Genomic DNA, 22,016 nt, shown 5'->3' with positions numbered 1-22,016 from the left:
AGGTGCTTCACAGAAATTTATAGAAACAGAAAAAACTGGCCGTCACTTCCAAAACAAGAGATATGTGTGTACAGGTGCTTACTAGGAGCAGCTACTTCCATATACAACTAACAAACAAAGTAGCACACTGCAACGCTAAGTATGCGAACAAGAAATATATGAAATTTGAATAGCATTACTGCTGTAAAAAATAGAAATAAATGGGAAATCTTAGCGCATAAATTGACCAATTCATGTGTACCTGGAAGCCCCGGTAAGGCGTTTCTCGTCATACCAGGAACCTGCCTGTGTGAACTCCTCTCTAAGAGACATAAGTCTGCTTGTGTATGGGAAAGCAAGATCCTGCTGCAATTAAAACCGCCTGTGGCCTAGAGGTGGAGTGCTCAGTCAAAGCTTATACATGACGAGAAACGCCTTAATGTGGCTACCAGGTACACATGAATTGGCCAATTTATGCACTAAGATTTCTCATTTATTTCTATTTTCTAGAGCGGTAATGCTATTCAAATTTCACATATTTCATGTTCGCATACTTAGCCTTACAGTGTGCTACTTTGTTTGTTAGTTATATATGGAGGTAGATGAACCTAGTAAGCACCAGTACACACCTATTTCGTGTTTTGGAAGTGCCGGTCAGTTTTTTCTGTTTCTATGTATAAGCTTTGAGTGAGCACTAAGCCTCTAGGCCACAGGTGGTTTTAATTGCAGCAGGATCTTGCTTTCCCATACACAAGCAGGCTTATGTCTCTTAGAAAGGAGTTCACACAGGCAGGTTCCTGGTATGACGAGAAAAGCCTTAACGTGGCTACCAGGTACACATGAATTGGCCATAGTCCCAGAAATTTATAACGTAGAGCCGTGAAAATAAAAAATCTAAATTTTTCTCACAAAAATGTTCTTTTAGCTCCAATTTTTTTATTTTCACAATGGTAACAGGGGAAAATACAATTTTTTGTGCAATGTCTCCTGAGTGCGTCAGTACCCCATATGTAGTCAAAAACTACTTTTGAGGCTCAGTGGAAAGCTCAAAAGGGAAGAAGCGCCATATTGGAGTTCAGATTTTGCTGGAATGTTTTTAGGGTGGATGTCACATTGGTAGAGCTGCTGAGGTGCCAGAACAGCAGAACCCCCCCCCCCCATGAGTGACTTAATTTTACAAACTACAACTCTCAATGAATGAATCTAGGGGTGCAAGGAGGATGTTAACATCTTATGTACCTCACAGAAATTTATACCATTGGGTGGTGGAGAAAGAATAATTACACTTTTACCGCTATGTTTTAGCCCCAAATGTTGTTTTATCCCCAAATTTTTTAACTTTTATAATAGGCTAATAGGAAAAAATTGACCTCAGTGTGTTGCACCAATACCATACATGTAATCTGGAAATACTTTTCAGGCACAGTGCAAAACTCAGAAGGGAAGGACTGCCTTATTATAGTCCAGATTTTACTGTTATGGTTTGATGGTGCCATGACCCAGTGGGAGAATCACTAAGGTGCCAGAACAGCAGAATCCCCCAAAAGTGACCCATTTTGCAAACGACACATCTCAATTAATTCATCTAGGGGTGCAGTGATCATAATGACACCACAGGTGCCTCACAGAATTTTATACCATTGGGCAGTAAAGAAAAAATAATTACATTTTTGCCACAAAAAAAATATTTTAGCCCCAGATTTTACATATAGAGAGAGAGAGTGGCCACCATATTATTACACTGTCTGTTTTCAGAGTACACCCCCCCCCAAAAAAAAAACATACACAAAATCAGTGCTAGCTACCCTACCTCCTTCACCCCTGACTCTACCACCTACACCGCCACGTCCACCTCCACCTCCTCCTCCATTTGGACCTCCGCTTCCTGGTTCAAGATTATTTTCTACTTTTTTTTTATTCTCAGTAATTTTAAGGCTATGTGCCCACGTTGCATTTATGAAGCAGAAAATTTCTGCTGCATAAATGCAAGTCCTCTCCCGGAAAAACGCATGCGGAATTCCGCACGCGTTTATCGCGCATTTTTCGCGCGTTTATCACGCGTTTTCCACATGCGGAATTGCCTTGCGTTTTTTATGCATTGGACAAAGGCAATTCCGCTTGTGGAAACGCAAAATTAAATGACATGCTGCGGATTTTTGAACGCGGCATAAACGCTGCGGAAAAATCCGCAGCATGTGCATAGAACTTGCGGAATCCCATTGGGGACCATGGGGTGCGGATATACATGCGTTTTTCAAGCGTTTACGCTGCGGAAATTCCGCAGCATATACGCTTGAAAAATGCTACGTGGGCACACAGCCTAAGTCATTTTCTTATCCACTTGTTGTCTGGCAATTGTCCTGCTCTTACCCCCATTTAGCTTCCTTTTGCAGCCCCCTAGCCCTTACTATGACCATTTTACAGCCATTTTACAGCCATTTTAGCCCTTTCACAACAAGTGCCGTATATATACGGCATATGTGTGTTGTCTCCCCCTTTGATGCGGGCTCCAGGGCTGAGCCCGCATCTTTCCCAGCACATGACAGCTGATCTGATCAGCTGTCATGTGCCCCTAACAGCCTGTAAGGTGGAATCAGGATTACCCGCGGCTGTATACATGTTGAATGCCGCTGTCAATCTCTGAAGCGCGTCACTAATCTCACCCATCGGCGTGCCTGTTACATGATGAGGGGCACCGATGGGTTGGCATGACAACCCGGGGTCTGCAGGAGACCCCTGAGGTTGTCATAGCCGATCTGCTATGAGCGCTGCCCAGTGGTAGGCGCTCATAACAGATGAGCATTCTTGTTACAGGACTGAAGCCCTGCTACGTGTAAAACAAGCGATCAGATGATCGAAGCTTCAAGTCTCACATGTAGACTACTGAAGCAAGTAAAAAGTGTAAAAATGTTTTTAAAAATTGTAAAAATATAAAAGTTCAAATCACCCCCCTTTCGCCCCATTCAAAATAAAACAATAAAAAAATGCACACATTTGTATTGCTGCTTTTAGGAACATACCTGATCTATCAATATATAAAAATAATTAATCCGATTGGTAAAAGGCGTAAAGATAAAAAAATAAAAAAGCCAGAATTACGTTTTTTTGGTCGATGTAACATTGCGATAAAATGCAATATCAGGTGATTAAAAGATCGTATCTACCCCAAAATGGTATCAATAAAAATGTCAGCTTGGTGCACAAAAAAATAAGCCCTCACCCAGCCCCAGATCCCAAAAAATGGAGACGCTACGGGTCTCGGAAAATTTTTTATATTTTATTTATTTTATTTTTTTTACAAAGTTTGAATTTTTTTCACCACTTAAATAAAAAAGACCCTACACATGTTTGGTATCTGCAAACTCGCAATGACCTGGAGAATCATAATGGCAGGTCGGTTTTACCATATAGTGAACATGGTTAAAAAAAAAAACAATTGTGGAATTGCACTTTTTTTTTCTTTTTTTTTGCAATTTTGCTGCACTTAGAATTTTTTCCCCATTTTCTAGTACACAATATAGTAAAATCAATGGTGTTGTTCAAAAGTACAACTAGCCCCAAAAACCAAGCCCTCACACGGCCATATTGACAGAGAAATAAAAAAGTTATGGCTCTGTGAAGAAGGGGAGCAAAAAAACGGAAAATGGTCCAGGGGTTAAAGCACTGAAGTTCGGGTCCCCATTGACTTCTATTTGGTTCGGGTTCAGAGTCAAGTTCGGGTCAAGTTCTGGTACCTGGACCGAACTTCCAGCTCAAGTTCGGCCAAACCCGACAAACCTGAACCCTAATAACAGGATGAATAAACACTGCTACAGTGGGGCACGTTCTCCCACTTAAAAAGATGAGAGGCCGGTAATTGACATCATAGGTAGACCTAAACTATGAGAGACCAAATGAGAAAACAAATCCTGAAAATCACATTGTCTGATTTGAAAAGAAATTTTTTTCAAATTTTGGTGGAAAATAAGTTTTTGGTCAATTACAAACAAGCAAGATTTCTGGCTCTCACAGACCTGTAACTTCTTCTTTAAGAGGCTCCTCTGTCCTCCACTCATTACCTGTAGTACTGGCACCTGTTTGAACTTGTTATCAGTATAAAAGACACCTGTCCGCAACCTCAATCAGTCACACTTCAAACTCCACTATGGTGAACACCAAAGAGCTGTCAAAGGACACCAGAAACAAAATTGTAGCCCTGCACCAGGCTGGGAAGGCTGAATCTGCAATACGCAAGCAGCTTGGTGTGAAGAAATCAACTGTGGGAGAAATAATTAGAAAATGGAAGACATACAAAACCACTGATAATCTCCCTCGATCTGGGGCTCCAAACAAGTTCTCACCCTGTGGGGTCAAAATGATCTCAAGAACGGTGAGCAAAAATCCCAGACCCACACGGGGGGGCCTAGTGAATGACCTGCAGAGAGCTGGGACTACACAGGCTACCATCAGTAACACACTACGCCACCAGGGACTCAGATCCTGCAGTGCCAGACGTGTCCCCCTGCTTAAGCCATTACATGTCTGGGCCCATCTGAAGTTTGCTAGAGAGCAATTGGATGATCCAGAAGAGTATTGGGAGAATGTCATATGGTCAGATGAAACCAAAGTAGAACTGTTTGGTAGAAACACAACTCGTCGTGTTTGGAGGGGAAAGAATGCTGAGTTGCATCCAAAGAACAACATACCTACAGTGAAGCATGGGGGTGGCAACATCATGCTTTGGCACTGTTTCTCTGCCAAGGCACCAGGACAACTGATCCGCGTACATGAAAGAATGAATGGGGCCATGTATAGTGAGATTTTGAGTGCAAACCTCCTTCCATCAGCAAGGGCATTGAAGATGAAACGTGGCTGGATCTTTCAGCATGACAATGATCCCAAGCACATCACCAGGGTAACGAAGGAGTGGCTTCATAAGAAGCATTTCAAGGTCCTGGAGTGGCCTAGCCAGTCTCCAGATCTAAACCCTATAGAAAACCTTTGGAGGAAGTTGAAAGTCCGTGTTGCCCAGCAACTGCTCCAAAACATCACTGCTCTAGAGGAGATCTGCAAGGAGGACTGGGCCAATGTACCAGCAACAGTGTGTGCCAACCTTGTGAAGACTTACAGAAAACGTTTGACCTCTGTCATTGCCAACAAAGGATATATAACAAAGTATTGAGATGAACTTTTGTAATTAACCAAATACTTATTTTCCACCAAAATTTGAAAAAAAAATCTTTCCAAATCAGACAATGTGATTTTCAGGATTTGTTTTCTCATTTTGTCTGTCATAGTTGAGGTCTACCTATGATGTCAATTACAGGCCTCTCTCATCTATTTAAGTGGGAGAACTTGCACAATTGGTGGCTGACTAAATACTTTTTTCCCCACTGTATAACATCAGGAATGGTGTGACCAATCACAGCCTTTCTAGACATTTCCTATTCGAACATCAGAAGGATCCCACTAACCTCACATTAATTATAATAGAGCAAATATCAGAAAATACTCTCAACAGATACCAGAAACTTATCAACAGAGCATCATATTGGATTTTTAAATGAGCTACGTTCGCCCCCGATGGACTAAATGAATGCATTGAAAAGACAAAATGATTCCTATGTCTCGTCCTCCTTCCCTCCCCATCTCCTTTCCCTTTCTCTTAATATGCGTTATTGGCCTTTCAACTGGCTATTAAAACAATATATTATTATTACATCAGATTCAGACAAATCTACATGTTCTATCACCTTATAGTACTAATACAGTATATTTTATTGTCGGACACTTTTTTACTATATTTGGGCATGATAAAAAATTCTTATTATATGCAAATTTAATTAATTCTTTCTGATGTATTTGGTTTCATCGCCAAGGTCGGAGCTCGTTATCCAGCAGCTGGGGCTTTCCTTCACACAGGGACTACAACCAGCAACATTGTCTCATGTGGAATCCTATCATTCGGAACTGAATCTGTGATGCACCCTATACTCACTTTTAACAGGACTTTTTAGGGGGGATCGTAAGATAATCCTTTACAATTTTATATTTCTACATTTATTGTTTGTATTTGTGAATGTAGTTTTTTATCTGTATTAGTAATACAGTTCAGGTCCTTATTACAACTTTTTGTTACAATCAACAAGCTTCACATTTTGCAATAAGGCACAACCAAGCAAGCAGCTTTACTATCAACATGGAATTTTGTGATAAAAGGAGTGTCATTAGGGACAAATTAATGAAACAAACAATAGGTGATTGTGCACCTGAGATACAACTGGCTGACTACTCACAAGTTAGGCAACTGTCGGTGATCAAATCCTTGACAACCCTATTTACCGAGTTAGAGGATTTATGCAAAGTAGAAATACAACATACTATAGATGTAATCTTTCTTAGATTATATATAAAAGAGAATATTATTTGAGATTTCCCTTCTCATCCACTTTTCAGGATGATCCCATATTCACCAAGGATTGGGATCATTTTATGAATAAGTGCTGCCAAGGTATGATAAATAGACTCATTATTAAACGTGGATGCATTGCTCCTGGGGCGACTAGCACAATTAAATCCATCAAAGATCAACTGAGTGCGTTCATTGGCTCAATTGACTATCTGCGTTTAGATAGATCAGTGACTCTTCGGTTGGTTAAACTAGACAATTACTGAGAAATCATGAAGATTTTAGATTGGGTCGCAACTATCACTGGCAATCTGATCTAAACAACAGATTACCCAAGAATATGATTAATATCTCTGAGTCTAATAGAAGAATGTTCCCTATTGTGGCGCCCCTGAGGGTTCAGTCGCCAGAGAGGTACTGCACCTCACCCAGAGGTGTGGCATCTCCTTCTTTCAGGTAAGGATGGAGCACTGCCCCGGGACCCCAACACCTTCACTCAACACTACACTACTCCAGGCCGGCTGGAAGGGCATTATGCGCTTCTTCTGCTGCCCTGTCCCTGGCTGGAGTGGGGGGAACCAAAGAGAGGGGGAACCAGTAGTGGGTGTGGCTGGAGGACGTAGAACAGGGGAGCACTTAGAGAATAGACATAAAAAGGGAAGCCATCTTAGTTAGTTCAGTGTGCAGTAAGTAAGGAACAGCAAGAGGAGAGGAGGGGAGGGGAGCAGAGTCTCTTCAGGAGCTCTGCTCCAAAGTGAGGCCTAGTGAGAGAGGCCCAGGAGAGGAGTGGGAGCAAGGGAGGAATTCTCCAGGAACAGAAGGGATCCCAGGGGGGTACGGTGAGTGCAGGACGGCACCCGAATCTGCCAAGCGTAAGAGGGATCAGGCCGCAGGAAGGGAACCAGGGACTAGCCGTGTTACTCCAGGTCTCGGCTGGAAAACCGGAGGCTTCTGCACTTCCATGGTGCAGTTGCCACAGCCTCACCCTAGTTGCCGTGAAGAGCACCCGATTGGGACTGTTTGTGGGGAGTGCAGGGCAGGAGGGAGAAGACCCAGCGCGGGAAGTCGGCTAAGGAAGGAACATAAAGGAAGGGGGTCCCGTTAAGTGCTTCTAATATACCTGAAGGAGTGTTGAACCCCTGCCTGGCAAACGCAGTGCGACGCGGGAGTCTGACACCTGGACAGTGTACCCGAGGAACCTAAAAAGAACTGTGAGTAAACTTAGATGACTGCACTCCACTGTCTCTGTCAGTTATTTCCACCACGCTACCGCGCCTGCACTACAACACCCAGCATCACCATCTGCAACCACACTGCCCCGGGGGCCCGCTCCGCTTGTGGGGAGCAAAAACATGCTAGCTGCCACTCCATCACCCCCGGAGGTCTGCAGCAGCGCCGGTACTCATTACCGGGAACCACAGGTGGCGTCACGAAACAAAAACTGTTAACAAACCCCTTTTTAAGAGTGACCCCAGGGTACGGGCCCGTGAGCCGACTGCCGTGACATCCCATAGAAGGTCAAGGCCCAGGTACCGAGTCTCCCCCATATCCCCCCCTGGGCGAGTCAGCTCTTCCTGGTGTCACAAACAGGATTTCGTGCCCGTTATCACCGGGTACTGTGTGCCGTGTTTGAACTGCTTTTCTTCACTGAATGTGGCGCCCGCCCAGAAGAACGGGCGCCATTATGTGCGTACTCAAAGACAACAAGGAATCACCTCCCATCGTGGGACGGGTCCCAGAATGGCGACAAAAGTGAGGCCCGCCCCAAACAACAGTGACCATGTATGTAGATGTGTCTGTCAAAGTGGGGGGGCCGCACCTAGGAGTGACCGACAACACGCTGCCATGGAACCGCCCCCAAAAGGGGAGAGGAGGAGGAGAAAAGCAGTGGAGACAGGGTGCGGTCTTAACCAGTCTAGACAGACAGCACCCGGCAGCCAGCATGGAAGGAAGCCAGGATCAAGCCTCCGCCTCTGGCCTGCAGCAACAGGACCATCCCGACCGGAACTTGTACCCTGGTGACCGTATCACCTACACCAGGCACCACGGGGAACGCGGGTGGTATGCCCTCCATGTGTATCGTGTGGTCGAGGAGGAGGAGGACATTCCCCTGCAGCCTGAGGCTGATGACCCGGCTGGGTCAGTCGGGCAGAACCAGGCCTACCCCTGGTGGGGACACTATCACTAAACCAAAAGTGAGTAGACAAACTGTAAATAGTCACCCGTAAGGGTACAGTAAAGAAAATTTGTTTTTGTGTGAACTAAAAATAATTATGTGTGCATTTAGTTACCCATGAGGGTATAAAGACTTGTAGGCTGAGGACTGTGAGCAGCCAAAAACTTTCCCTTGTGCATAGTTGCACTTATAAGTGCCCCCTATTGGTTTTATAGTAAAAGACCACTGAACATAAACCCGTTTGGCGTGGCCGAAGACTTGGTCCAACACCGGGATCACTTACGCCCTGTAGCCACGCCCAGGGCCTACGTTGAGGGTTTTCAGAAGGGTCCCTCATGCTGCTCAAATTGCGCCTTTACTAGTGAAACGGACACCTGGTATTGGGACTCACCGTATCTTTGAGAAAATGTTATTTAAAAAGTTTTATATTGTTTGATAAATGTAACCAGTAACGTTCAAGAAAAAGTGCCTTCCATAAAGGGAAGAAAAAGTTGTTTATTATCTTCTATGCGAATGCATTCTAAAAATTTGCATGTCTGTAATATACCGTGTTTTACTCTGCTCCAGCCCACGGACGTGCTGTGTTTTGCCGGGAGGGGAATGTGGCGCCCCTGAGGGTTCAGTCACCACAGAGGTACTGCAACTCACCCAGAGGTGTGGCATCTCCTTCTTTCAGGTAAGGATGGAGTACTGCCCCGGGACCCCAACACCTGCATTCAACACTACACTACTCCAGGCCGACTGGAAGGGAATTATGCACTTCTTTTGCTGCTCTGTCCCTGGCTGGAGTGGGGGGAACCAAAGAGAGGGGGAACCAGTAGTGGGTGTGGGTGGAGGACGTAGACAGGGGAGCAATTAGAGAATAGATATAAAAAGGGAAGCCATCTTAGTTAGTTCAGTGTGCAGTAAGTAAGGAACAGCAAGAGGAGAGGAGGGGAGCAGAGTCTCTTCAGGAGCTCTGCTCCAAAGTGGGGCCTAGTGAGAGAGGCCCAGGAGAGGAGTGGGAGCAAGGGAGGAATGCTCCAGGAACAGAAGGGATCCCAGGGCAGGGGGGTACGGTGAGTGCAGGACGGCACCCGTACGCCTGAATCTGTCAAGCGTCAGAGGGATCAGGCCACAGGAAGGGAACCGGTCCTGTTATGATCTGCTACAAGCACTAAGGAAAGACAGGAGATCTGTCCCTACAATAGAACTAAGCTGGATCCCTACGATGTAACGGGGAACCTGATCCTGTGATCAGACCCGCTAAAGTCCTCGGCTAGTCTGAACGAAGACCTATAGATGTGAGGGAGGGATCCCTACAAGAACTAGGGACTGGGAGAAAGATGGACACCTCCTAGCAGAAATTGTAGCAGAAATAAGACAAAGAAACAACATAGAACATAGAGGTCCGAAGACCCAGCAAAACTGACTGAGAAAGGCAACAGAGCAACAAGCTAGCTCAAGAGTAGAAATTACAATGAAGTCCAGCAAGGCCAGGAGGGCGGAGCAGGATTAAATAGGCAAAAAAGGTCATGTGACCAGCAAACTAGAAAAAAACTAACAGGAGAGTTCTAACAGTACCCCCTCTTCTAAGAGGATCCTCCGGATCCCCTAGGCCCGGGCTTATCAGGAAGCCTCCCGTGAAACGCTCTGACAAGTCTGGAAGCAGAAACATCATCCGCCCTCACCCATGAGTTATCCTCGGGTCCGAAACCCTTCCAAGCGACGAGATACTGCAAACTCCCTCTATACCGTCTAGAATTTAGGATGCGGGAAATTTCATATTCCACCGGAGGAACAGTGGCAGAGGCGTCACCATCCGACACATCAGCTCTTTTCAACAGAGAAACATGAAACACCGGATTAATCTTCCAGGAGGTAGGAACCTCCAACCTAACAGCAGATTGGTTAACTATCTGAAGCACCTTAAAGGGCCCTACAAACTTGGGACCCAATTTTTTAGAAGGAATCCTCAATCGCAGATTCTTAGAGGACAACCAAACCATGTCACCAATAGCAAACAAAACCTCTTGCCGTTTCCTATCAAAGTACCTCTTAGATTTCTTGTTAGCCTCCTGAAGATTACCACGCACATCCGTCCAAACTCTCTCCAAATCACCGGAAAAACTCTCCTCCTCAGGCACAGCTGATACCAATTTGGAGAATGACCCAAAAGACGGATGTCTCCCAGAACAACAAAAAAAAGGCGAACACCCAGCAGAAGAGGATGTATGGTTGTTAAGAGCAAATTCAGCAAGTGGCAGAAACTCAGACCACCCCTCTTGATTGTCTGCCACAAAATAACGCAAGAACTGCTCAGCATCCTGGTTCTTTCTTTCTGTCTGGCCATTAGACTCAGGATGATATCCGGATGAAAACGACAAATGAACTCCCAACCTGTCACAAAAGGCACGCCAAAAACGAGCCACGAACTGAGGTCCCCTATCAGAAACAATGTCAGTAGGAACGCCATGTATTCTGACAATTTCCTTGACAAAGGCCTTAGCGAGTGTCTTAGCGCAGGGCAGTTTGATGAAGGGAACCAAGTGACACATCTTGCTAAAACGGTCCACGACCACCCAGATGACCGTGAAACCATCAGAGGGGGGAAGGTCAGTAATAAAGTCCGTAGCCAGATGTGTCCAAGGTGCACTAGGAACCTCCAGAGGGCAAAGCAACCCCGCAGCAGGAGCATGCGAAGACTTAGATCTAGCACACACAGTACATTGACGCACCCACTTAATGACTTCCTTCTGCCATCCAGGCCACCAAAAACTGCGACCCACAAGTCTCTTGGTCTCAGAAATTCATGGATGACCTGCCAACCGAGACTCATGACACTCAACAAACAAATCTCTCCTAAAGGTCCTAGGCACAAACAACCTCCCATGGGGAGTGTTAGATGGGGCATTCTCCTGAGCTTTAAGAATCTCATCCTCCAAAACGGAGTCCAAAGCAGCAATCACAACACCTTCTTGTAAAAAGCTCTCCTCCTCCTCAGCACCGACCATGGGAGAAAAGCTGCGAGACAAAGCATCAGCTTTAAAATTCTTGGTACCCGGGATGTAAGTAACGGAAAAATTAAGCCGCGAGAAAAAAAGTGCCCACCTAGCCTGACGGGCATTCAAGCGCTTGGCAGCATCAAGATAGATCAGATTTTTATGATCAGTGAAAACCTGAATGGGAAATTCAGCACCTTCCAAGAGATGACGCCAGTGTTCAAATGCGAGTTTAATAGCCAGCAATTCCCGATTACCAATATCGTAATTAAGTTCAGTCTCAGAAAAATATTTTGAAAAAAAGGCACAGGGATGTACTCCATCCTTGTTTTCCTGAGACAACACCGCACCGACCCCCACAGAAGAAGCATCAACCTCAACCAAAAACGGCTTAGTCACATCAGGCTGCATAAGGATGGGAGCAGAAGTGAACCTCTCCTTTAGAAACACAAAAGCTTCAATGGCCTCAGAAGTCCACTGAACCGCATTAGCACCTTTCCTGGTGAGATCGGTCAGTGGCTTGACAATAATAGAAATTTTTTTTATGAATTTTCTGTAATAATTGGCGAAACCCAAAAACCTCTGTATCGATTTCAGACCAATAGGCCTAGGCCATTCCTGCACCGCTTGAACTTTAACCGGATCCATCTCAAAACCTTCACTGGAGATAATGTAGCCCAAAAAACTAATCCTCTGTACAGCGAACTCACATTTCTCTAGCTTAGCAAAAAGCGAATTGTCAATTAATAACTGTAATACCTCACGTACGCTCCGCCAATGAGACTCCAGATCAGGCGAATAAATCAAAATGTCATCCAAATACACAACCACATTTTTGCCGATCAAAGGTCTAAGGATGTCATTAATAAGATTCTGAAAAAATGCTGGAGCATTGGTAAGACCAAAAGGCATAACCAGATTCTCAAAATGACCCACAGGAGTGTTAAAAGCAGTCTTCCATTCATCACCCTCCTTAATGCGCAACAAATTGTATGCCCCCCCCCGGAGATCAATTTTAGAGAACCACTTGGCACCCACTAACTGGTTAAACAAATCAGGAATCAATGGCAGTGGGTAAGGATTGCGTACAGTAATTTTATTAATCTCACGAAAGTCCAGACAAGGACGTAAACCGCCGTCCTTTTTTTTAACAAAAAAAAATCCAACAGCCACAGAAGACTTGGAAGGCCTAATGTGACCGGCGGCCAAGCTTGTCTGCATGTATTCCTCCAAAGCCTTTCTCTCAGGAATAGTAAGATTAAATAAACGACTTTTAGGAAGAGTCGCTCCAGGGACAAATTCAATGGTACAATCATAGTCTCTATGGGGAGGCAAAATTTGCGATTCCTTCTCAGAAAAAACTTTCCAAAAATCCTGAATAGGTACAGGTAATTCCCCTTTATCCACAGCAGCAATGCACCCGCTACAACACTTGTCATAACACTTAGGGCTCCAGGACTTAATTTCATTGGTAGACCAATCCAGTACAGGATTGTGCAATTTTAACCAGGGTAACACCAACAGTACTGGAGAAGGCAAATTATTTAATACTACCAAATCCAAATTCTCTTGGTGAATACCATTAATAGTGAGGGGAAATTCACAGACCTCGTGAGTAACACTCTTTAAGGGAGAGCCATCGACAGAATCCACGGCAATAGGGGATGACAAAGGTTTGGGTTTTAATTTAAGTTTTTCCAAGAATCCCCCATCAATCACATTCAGAGTAGAACCACAATCCACAAATACCCGAAATTCAATTAACTCCTACTGAGCAGTGGTAGTAGCAGAAAGAAGTACACCCTTAGTATTTAAACAGGCTATACGGGCGTAACTGACCTTTTTTTTTTCTTTGTTCATACGAAGCACACAGTTCTTAATGAAATGGTCAGATCCACCGCAATAAAAGCACAAACCTTCAGAAAATCTGCGGTCTTTTTCCTGAGAGCGGGGTGACATCGCCCCAATCTCCATTGGCTCTCCAATGTCAGTACAGACCCTCTCAAGACTCGGAGCTGACATTGCAGAGGATTTACTCTCATTAACCCTTGCACGCAGTCTCCTGTTCACCCGTATAGCTAATTGCATTGCCTCCTGCAAGTTTCCAGGTGAAGGATAAGCAATCAGCAGATCCTTAACCCTTTCACCTAGCCCCGCAAGAAACAAACTTTTCAAAGCTGAATCGTTCCACTCCACCTGTGCAGACCACCGACGGAAGTGAGTACAATAATTTTCCACATTACCTGATCCCCGCCTCAAACGTCTTAATTCAGAATCAGCAGATGAGACACGATCAGGATCATCATACAACAACCCCAAAGCAGAAAAAAAACTATCCACTGATCTAAAGCACGGATCACTAGGTTGGAGAGAAAAGGCCCATCCCTGAGGTTCTTTGCGCAAAAGTGACATTATGAACCCTATACGCTGTGATTCATCACCAGAGGATCCGGGTCTTAAACGAAAATACAATAAACAAGCATTTTTAAAGGAAAAAAAATCTTGTTGTTCACCAAAAAATAGATCAGGCAGACGTACCTTTGGCTCTACAAAATGTGCTCCAGAACAGCTACTCACGTGTTGTTGGAGCTTGACCACCTCCGGAGAGAGTCCCTGCAAGCGTTGAGCTAAATCCTGAACCGAGACCATGATGGAAACTGGAGGTCTTTCCTTAGAGAAATTTTTTGGGCTGGACTTACTGTTATGATCTGCTACAAGCACTAAGGAAAGACAGGAGATCTGTCCCTACAATAGAACTAAGCTGGATCCCTACGATGTAACGGGGAACCTGATCCTGCGATCAGACCCGCTAAAGTCCTCGGCTAGTCTGAACGAAGACCTATAGATGTTAGGGAGGGATCCCTACAAGAACTAGGGACTGGGAGAAAGATGGACACCTCCTAGCAGAAATTGTAGCAGAAATAAGACAAACAAACAACATAGAACATAGAGGTCCGAAGACCCAGCAAAACTGACTGAGAAAGGCAACAGAGCAACAAGCTAGCTTAAGAGTAGAAATTACAATGAAGTCCAGCAAGGCCAGGAGGGCGGAGCAGGATTAAATAGGCAAAAAAGGTCATGTGACCAGCAAACTAGAAAAAACCTAACAGGAGAGTTCTAACAGGTCCCTGGACCAGCCGTGTTGCTCCAGGTCTCGGCTGGAAAACCGGAGGCTTCTGCACTTCCATGGTGCAGTTGCCACAGCCTCACCCTAGTTGCTGTGAAGGGCAACAAGTAGGTCCAGGAACTCCAGGTTGCCCAGAGGGACCTCAGAGCACCCGATCAGGACTGTGTGTGGGGAGCGCAGGGCAGGAGGGAGAAGACCCAACGCGGGAAGTCGGCTAAGGAAGGAACATAAAGGAAGGGGGTCCCGTTAAGTGCTTCTAATATACCTGAAGGAGTACTGAACCCCTGCCTGGCAAACGCAGTGCAACGCGGGAGTCTGACACCTGGACAGTGTACCCGAGGAACCTAAAAAGAACCGTGAGTAAACTCAGATGACTGCACTCCACTGTCTCTGTCAGTTATTTGCACCACGCTACCGCGCCTGCACTACAAAGCACAGCATCACCATCTGCAACCACATTGCCCCGGGGGCCCGCTCGGCCTGTGGGGAGCAGAAACATCCCAGCTGCCATCCCATCACCCCCGGAGGTCTGCAGCAGCGCCGGTACTCATTACCGGGAACCACAGGTGGAGTCACGAGACAAAAACTGTTAACAAACCCCCTTTTAAAGAGTGACCCCAGGATACGGGCCCGGGAGCCGACTGCCGTAACATCCCATAGAAGGTCAAGGCCCGGGTACTGAGTCTCCCCCATATCCCCCCCTGGGCGAGTCACCTAACACCAAAAATACTTCTGACCCTTCGAAAATAATTTTTTTCGTAATATCAATATCCCTAGAGTCATTCCTATGAGTCCTCTTAGGGGTTTTCATCCCAAAGATCATAACACTTACAGGTCTGACAAATCTCATTCAATCCCTAACTCAAGTTGGGATGGATTGCACAGCACATTACAGATTATAACCAGTAATCGTTTCAAAACGTCCCTTTCTTGTTCTAGAGTTTTTTTCAATTCCAAACATATATCTCATGGTGCATCAGGCTATCAGAAGTATACTTGTGTCACGGGTGAGTCAGATGTGACAGACAGTCGCTCTGCAGTTGGCTGCAGAAGATCTCTTAGTTTGGCATTGCAGACACTTTCTTAAATCTGTCTTACTTTAGGTCCCAGTGGCTACCTCCCTCCTGTTCTGATTGACATCCTGGCCTGGGTGTTTAACCCCTTTCTGACCCAGGGCGTATTAGTACGTATCTGAGCCCTGGGCCTTATGGGCCTGATACGTATTAATACGCCCTGGCGATTTCGCCCGCACACAAGCGGTGCGGGCGAGATCAACGCCGGGTATCAGCTGATTGTCACAGTTGAGACCCTGTGCTATGTGCAGGGAGCAGTTCCGCACCGCTCCCGGCACATTAACCCCTGAAATGCCGCGATCTAAATCGATCGCAGCATCCCGGTGGCAAGAGGAGGTAAGTGCGATACTTACCTTCTCTGCCGGCGTCCAGCGGCGTCTGAATCCGGTTACGGATGTTGCCATGGTGACCCGACGTCATCATGACAACATCCAGGTCACCAGGAGGCAGGAAGTTGCTTTGGTCATGCGCAGTGCACGACCAAAGTAACTTCTCCCTGTGCAGCGCTGTCAGGCTGCATGGCATAGGGAGCTGCTGCTCTCTATGCCATGCAGCCGATCAGGCTGCAAAAAATGAAAGTCCCATAGTGGGACAATGTGAACAAGTAATAAAAATGTCAGAAAGTAAAAAAAAAAAAAAAATTGTAAAAATATAAAAAAAAAAATTACAATAATAATACTAATATATATATATATATATATATATATATATATATATATATATATATATATATATATATATTGTACCCATAATTAATCTTATGAAAAAAAAATAAAGCAAAAAAAGTACACATATTTGGTATCGCCACGTCCGGAACAACCTGACCTATAAAACTGTCCCACTAGTTAACCCCTTTAGTGAACACGGTAAAAAAAACAACAACAAAAAACGAAACTTAAAACGATGTTTAATCATCATACCGCCAAACAAAAAATGGAATAAAACGTGATCAAAAAGACAAATGTAAATAAAAATGGTACCGCTGAAAACGTCATCTTGTCTCACAAAAAACAAGCCACAATACAGCTCCAGCAACAGAAAAATAAAAAAGTTATAGCTCTCAGAATAAAGCGATGCAAAAACAATTCTTTTTTCTATAAAATAGTTTTTATTGTGTAAAAGCACCAATATATTTAAAAAAAAAATAAAAAAAAATGCGGTACCGCTGTAAACGTACTGACCTGAAGAATAAAGCTACCTTAGCAATTTTACCACACGCAGAACGGCATAAAAAAAAACAATTCCTGAATTGTTGGCTTTTGTTTATTCTGCCTCCCAAAAATCTGAATAGAAAGCGATCAAAAAATGTCATTTGCCCGAAAATAGTACCAATGAAAACATCAACTTGTCCTGCAAAAAACAAGCCGTCACATGACTCTGTCGGCCGAAATATGGAAAAATTATAGATCTCAAAATATGGCGATGCAAAAACTAGTCTTTGCAAAAAAATGCGTCTTTTAGAGTGTGACAGATGTCAATCATAAAAACCCGATATGAATCTGGCATCGCTGTAATTGCACCGACCAGAAGAATAACGTTGTCTAATCACTTATACCACACGAGGAACGGCGTAAAAAATAAACTTTAGGGTTAGGGTTGTGCTAGGGTTAGGGCTGTGCTAGGGTTGTGCTAGGGTTTGGGTTAACGTTGGGCTAGGGTTGGGCTAGGGTTAGGGTTGGGTTAGGGTTAGGCTAGGGTTAGGGTTGGGCTAAGGTTCGGGTTGGGGTTGGGATTTTTTCAGAAGTAAAGAAAAAAAAAATGACGACGATATGGCGACTAGTGAGCGCAAGTACTCGCTACTTGAGTTTGCATAGGGTGCTTGGGTATGCACCGAGTATGGCGGGTGCTCGAGTGACATGCTCGAGTCTCCTCCCCAAATGTTTTGCAGCTGTTATACAGCCCAAAAAAACTTGCGGGGATTGCCTACCATGCACGAGCGATCCCCGCATGTTTTTTTTTGGGTATCTAATACAAACAACATACGGGGCAGGGACTCGAGCATATCACTTGAGCACCCGCGATACTTGGTGCATACCCTAGTACCGGATGCAAACTCAAATAGCGAGCACTTGCACTCAAGACTAATGACAACTTATTCAATATGATGACCTATTGTTATCAAATTCTGTATCGTACCTCTGGGTTCAAAATGTTCACTATACCCCTTGATAAAATCCTGGAGGGGTGTAGCTTCCAAAATGGAGTCACTGGGGGGAGGGTGGGGAAGTTTCCACTATTTAGGCACATCAGGGACTCCCCAAACGCAACCTGTTACCTTTGTGAAAATGCAAAATTGGGAGCTGAAAAACATTTTGGTTGAAAAAATGTGAAAATGTTATTTTTACGGTTCAATGTTATAAACTTCTGTGAGGCACCTGGGGGTTCAGGGTGCTCACCACACATCTAGATAAATTCCCTAAGGGGTCTAGTTTCCAAAATGGTGTCACTTGTGGGGGGTTTCCACTGTTTAGGCACATCAGGGGCTCCCCAAACACAACATGGCGTCCGCTAGTTATTCAAGCAAATTTTACATTCAAAAAGTCAAATGGCGCTCCTTCCCTTCCGAACCCTGACGTGCGCCCAAACAATGGTTTTCCCCCACATATGGGGTATCGGCTTAATTAGGAGAAATTGCACAACAAATTGCATGGTGCAATAGCTCCTGTTACCCTTATGAAAATGCAAAACTGGGGGCTGAAAAACATTTTTGTTGGAAAAATGTGAAAATTTTATTTTTACGGCTCAATGTTATAAACTTCTCTGAAGCACCTGGGGGTTCAAGATGCTCACCACACATCTACATAAGTTCCCTAAGGGGTATAGTTTCCAAAATGGTGTCACTTGTAGGGGGCTTCCACTGTTTAGGCACATCAGGGGCTCCCCAAAAGCATTATGGTGTCCGCTAATTATTCAAGCAAATTTTACATTCAAAAAGTCAAATGGCACTCCTTCCCTTCCAAACCCTGCCGTGCGCACAAACAGTGTTTTTTCCTCACATATGGGGTATCTGCGTGCTCAGGGGAAATTGAACAACAAATTTTGGGGTCCATTTTTTCCAGTTACCCCTGCGAAAATAAAAATATTTGGGTCTAAAGTAACATTTTTGTGAAAAAAGTTAAATGTTCATTTTTTTCTTCCACATTCCAAAAATTCCTGTGAAGCGCCTGAAGAGTTAATAAACTTCTTGAATGTGGTTTTGAGCACCTTGAGGGGTGCAGTTTTTAGAATGGTGTCACTTTTTGGTATTTCTGTCATAAACGCCCCTCAAAGTCATGTCAAATGTTTTTTTTTTAAACAATAACATTTTTATTGAATTTTTTCAACATAACATAGGAGAAGGGTATCAGGTACATCACATGCGACATTTAAAATACTATAAAGCATCTGAGAGAAAATAGCAAGAAACTTCTAGTGTCGTGAACCTGGGGAACAAGAGAGGAAGGGCAGCGGAATATACGCCAACTTCTCAGTAGGGGAGGAGGGGAGGGAGGGGGAAACCAGGAAAGGGTATATTCTCCAAAATAAAAGTAATGTCAAATGTGATGTGGTCTCTAAAAAAATGGTTTTGTAAATGTTGTTGTTAAAATCGCTGGTCAACGTTTAACCCTTATAGCTCCCTACTAAAAAAAAAAAATTTGTTCCAAAATTGTGCTGATGTAAAGTAGACATGTGGTAAATGTTATTTATTAACTATTTTGTGTGACATATCTCTTTGATTTAAGGGCATAAAAATTTAATTTTTGAAAATTGCAAAATTTTCAACATTTTCGCCAAATTTCTGATTTTTTCACAAATAAACGCAAGTGATATCGAAGAAATTTTACCGCTATCATGAAGTACAACTTGTCACGAAAAAACAATCTCAGAATCAGGGGGATCCGTTGAAGCGTTCCAGAGTAATTACCTCATAAAGTGACAGTGGTCAGAATTGTAAAAATTGGCCTGGTCATTAACGTGCAAAACACCCTCGGGGGTAAATGGGTTAAATACTTTCAGTTTGCTACAGGGAGGTTCCGGTGATATTCACATGTTTCCTTGTGAAGGCTTGGAGCTTTTGCAGTCTGCTTACTTCCTCGCTGGTGCTTGGAGGATGTTTGGTGTTATCTCTCTGAAGTCGGCTCAAGCTAAGTTGCTTCCCCCTGTTTGTCTCCCTTGTTGTTTTTAGTTGTTAGTGGGGACTGACCAGTGCTCATTCCCCCCTTCCCTATCCAGTGCCAAGCTCTAGGGAGATACAGTGCTTAGGTTTCCTGTTCGGCGATTGGTGAGGAACCAATATAGGGATGGTAGGGGAGACAGGGTAAGATTAGATCAGCCTAGGAGGTCTCCACTTCCCCTTTCCCTAGTGTCTGGGGACCCTTCCCCTCATCCCTTTGTATTGCACTTTGTCTTTCCTACACTGTGCGTGACAACTTGCAATAATGCAATTCCCTCTTCCTCTTGTAATATCACTAAGGATGAGGAATTATTAGGGAGACAACCTCTGTCCCCTTCATCATCGGAATCCACAGCAACGTAGATCTTACTGTCACTATGGGGGATAAAGTATTAACACCAGATTCTTACCCAGCCCCCTCCCATTAGGTTGTTCCCCTCCTGAAACAAACAAGTCACAAGGTGCACCTAAAACTATCTGTTTAGAATCTGCCTTTCAATCCTCCATACATAGTGTCTCTGCATGTAGAGAAGTTACACCTTCTCTCTATTCTCTCAATAGTTTACCCTCTATATCAGCATCTCAATTAGCTCCTAAAGTGGATGGTGATTCCCACAGAAATCCAGGCAAAGGCTCCTAATACCCTTATCATCCTTCCCTCCACATCAGCTCCAAGTGACCCATTTTCCCTTTCCAATTGGCAAGGTAAAATACCCACTTTTTTTTCACTTGCTATCAACCTCGAATCCCAACAGGTCCTTAAAAAGAAAGGGAAATTTAGAGGCAATTGAGGGGGGAAGGAAGAGAAAGCCCCTTAATGGACCCTCCATCCAACAAAATCAAAAGCAACACAATAGAGAATATTCAATTTACCCCAATACTATTAAAACTGGAGTAAAAAGATGTGAATTAGAGCAGAGTTTAGAGTTGCACAGTCTAAATATGTATATCAGACAAAATAAGTATGGACCGTCCATGCTACAACCCACTCGCTAGATATATATATAGATGGCCAATCGTTGAAAAACTATACATAAAGGAGTGCCGAAGCAGAAAACAACGATCACATGGCCATAATGTGAAAAATGTGTATAAACTTTATTGAAAAATTCTTTACATACAAAATAGAAAATGGAGCAAAATGTCCAGGGAGACAAATGAGTACCAAATCAACATACAAATCGTTAAAACATAAGTAAAAACAGGCAGGCAGCATAAGAAATGCAGGAATCTCGTCTCACGACTACCATACTCCCCATTATCATATGCTTAGGAGACTCTAGTAGATATGAAGGGACACCATGGCGAAACATCATTATATATTATAAATAGCCATGTCCCAGGGGTAAACATCCCTATCCTCACATAATCAAAAGGTCATGCATAATTACCTAGGTGGGAGACGGAGAGCCTGCACGATGCGTGCTTCCCCGACGCGCGTTTCGGCGCTATTGCCTTTCTCAAGGGGACTGCCCTTGAGAAAGGCAATAGCGCCGAAACGCGCATCGGGGAAGCACGCATCGTGCAGGCTCTCCGTCTCCCACCTAGGTAATTATGCATGACCTTTTGATTATGTGAGGATAGGGATGTTTACCCCTGGGACATGGCTATTTATAATATATAATGATGTTTCGCCATGGTGTCCCTTCATATCTACTAGAGTCTCCTAAGCATATGATAATGGGGAGTATGGTAGTCGTGAGACGAGATTCCTGCATTTCTTATGCTGCCTGCCTGTTTTTACTTATGTTTTAACGATTTGTATGTTGATTTGGTACTCATTTGTCTCCCTGGACATTTTGCTCCATTTTCTATTTTGTATGTAAAGAATTTTTCAATAAAGTTTATACACATTTTTCACATTATGGCCATGTGATCGTTGTTTTCTGCTTCGGCACTCCTTTATATAACACTGGAGTAAGTAGATTTATAGAACAAGGGACTTTACTATTGTTCCACCACAAAAGCAGATACCGTACCTTTGCATTATTCTTGGATATGAATAACTTCATCAGAAAACTCTTACTAAACAGACATTTTCTTAACCAAAATAACAAAAAAAACTTGCCATTAATTTTGATTTGGAACCCTGTGTAGATGTATAAATCTAACTTATCTACCATCGGGGAAGTCATATAG

Source organism: Phyllobates terribilis, unplaced genomic scaffold (assembly GCF_046119375.1).
Source record: "Phyllobates terribilis strain yellow unplaced genomic scaffold, ASM4611937v1 Scaffold_8__6_contigs__length_399053987, whole genome shotgun sequence".
NCBI lineage: Eukaryota > Metazoa > Chordata > Amphibia > Anura > Dendrobatidae > Phyllobates > Phyllobates terribilis.
Note: the sequence above shows the minus strand (reverse complement) of the source record.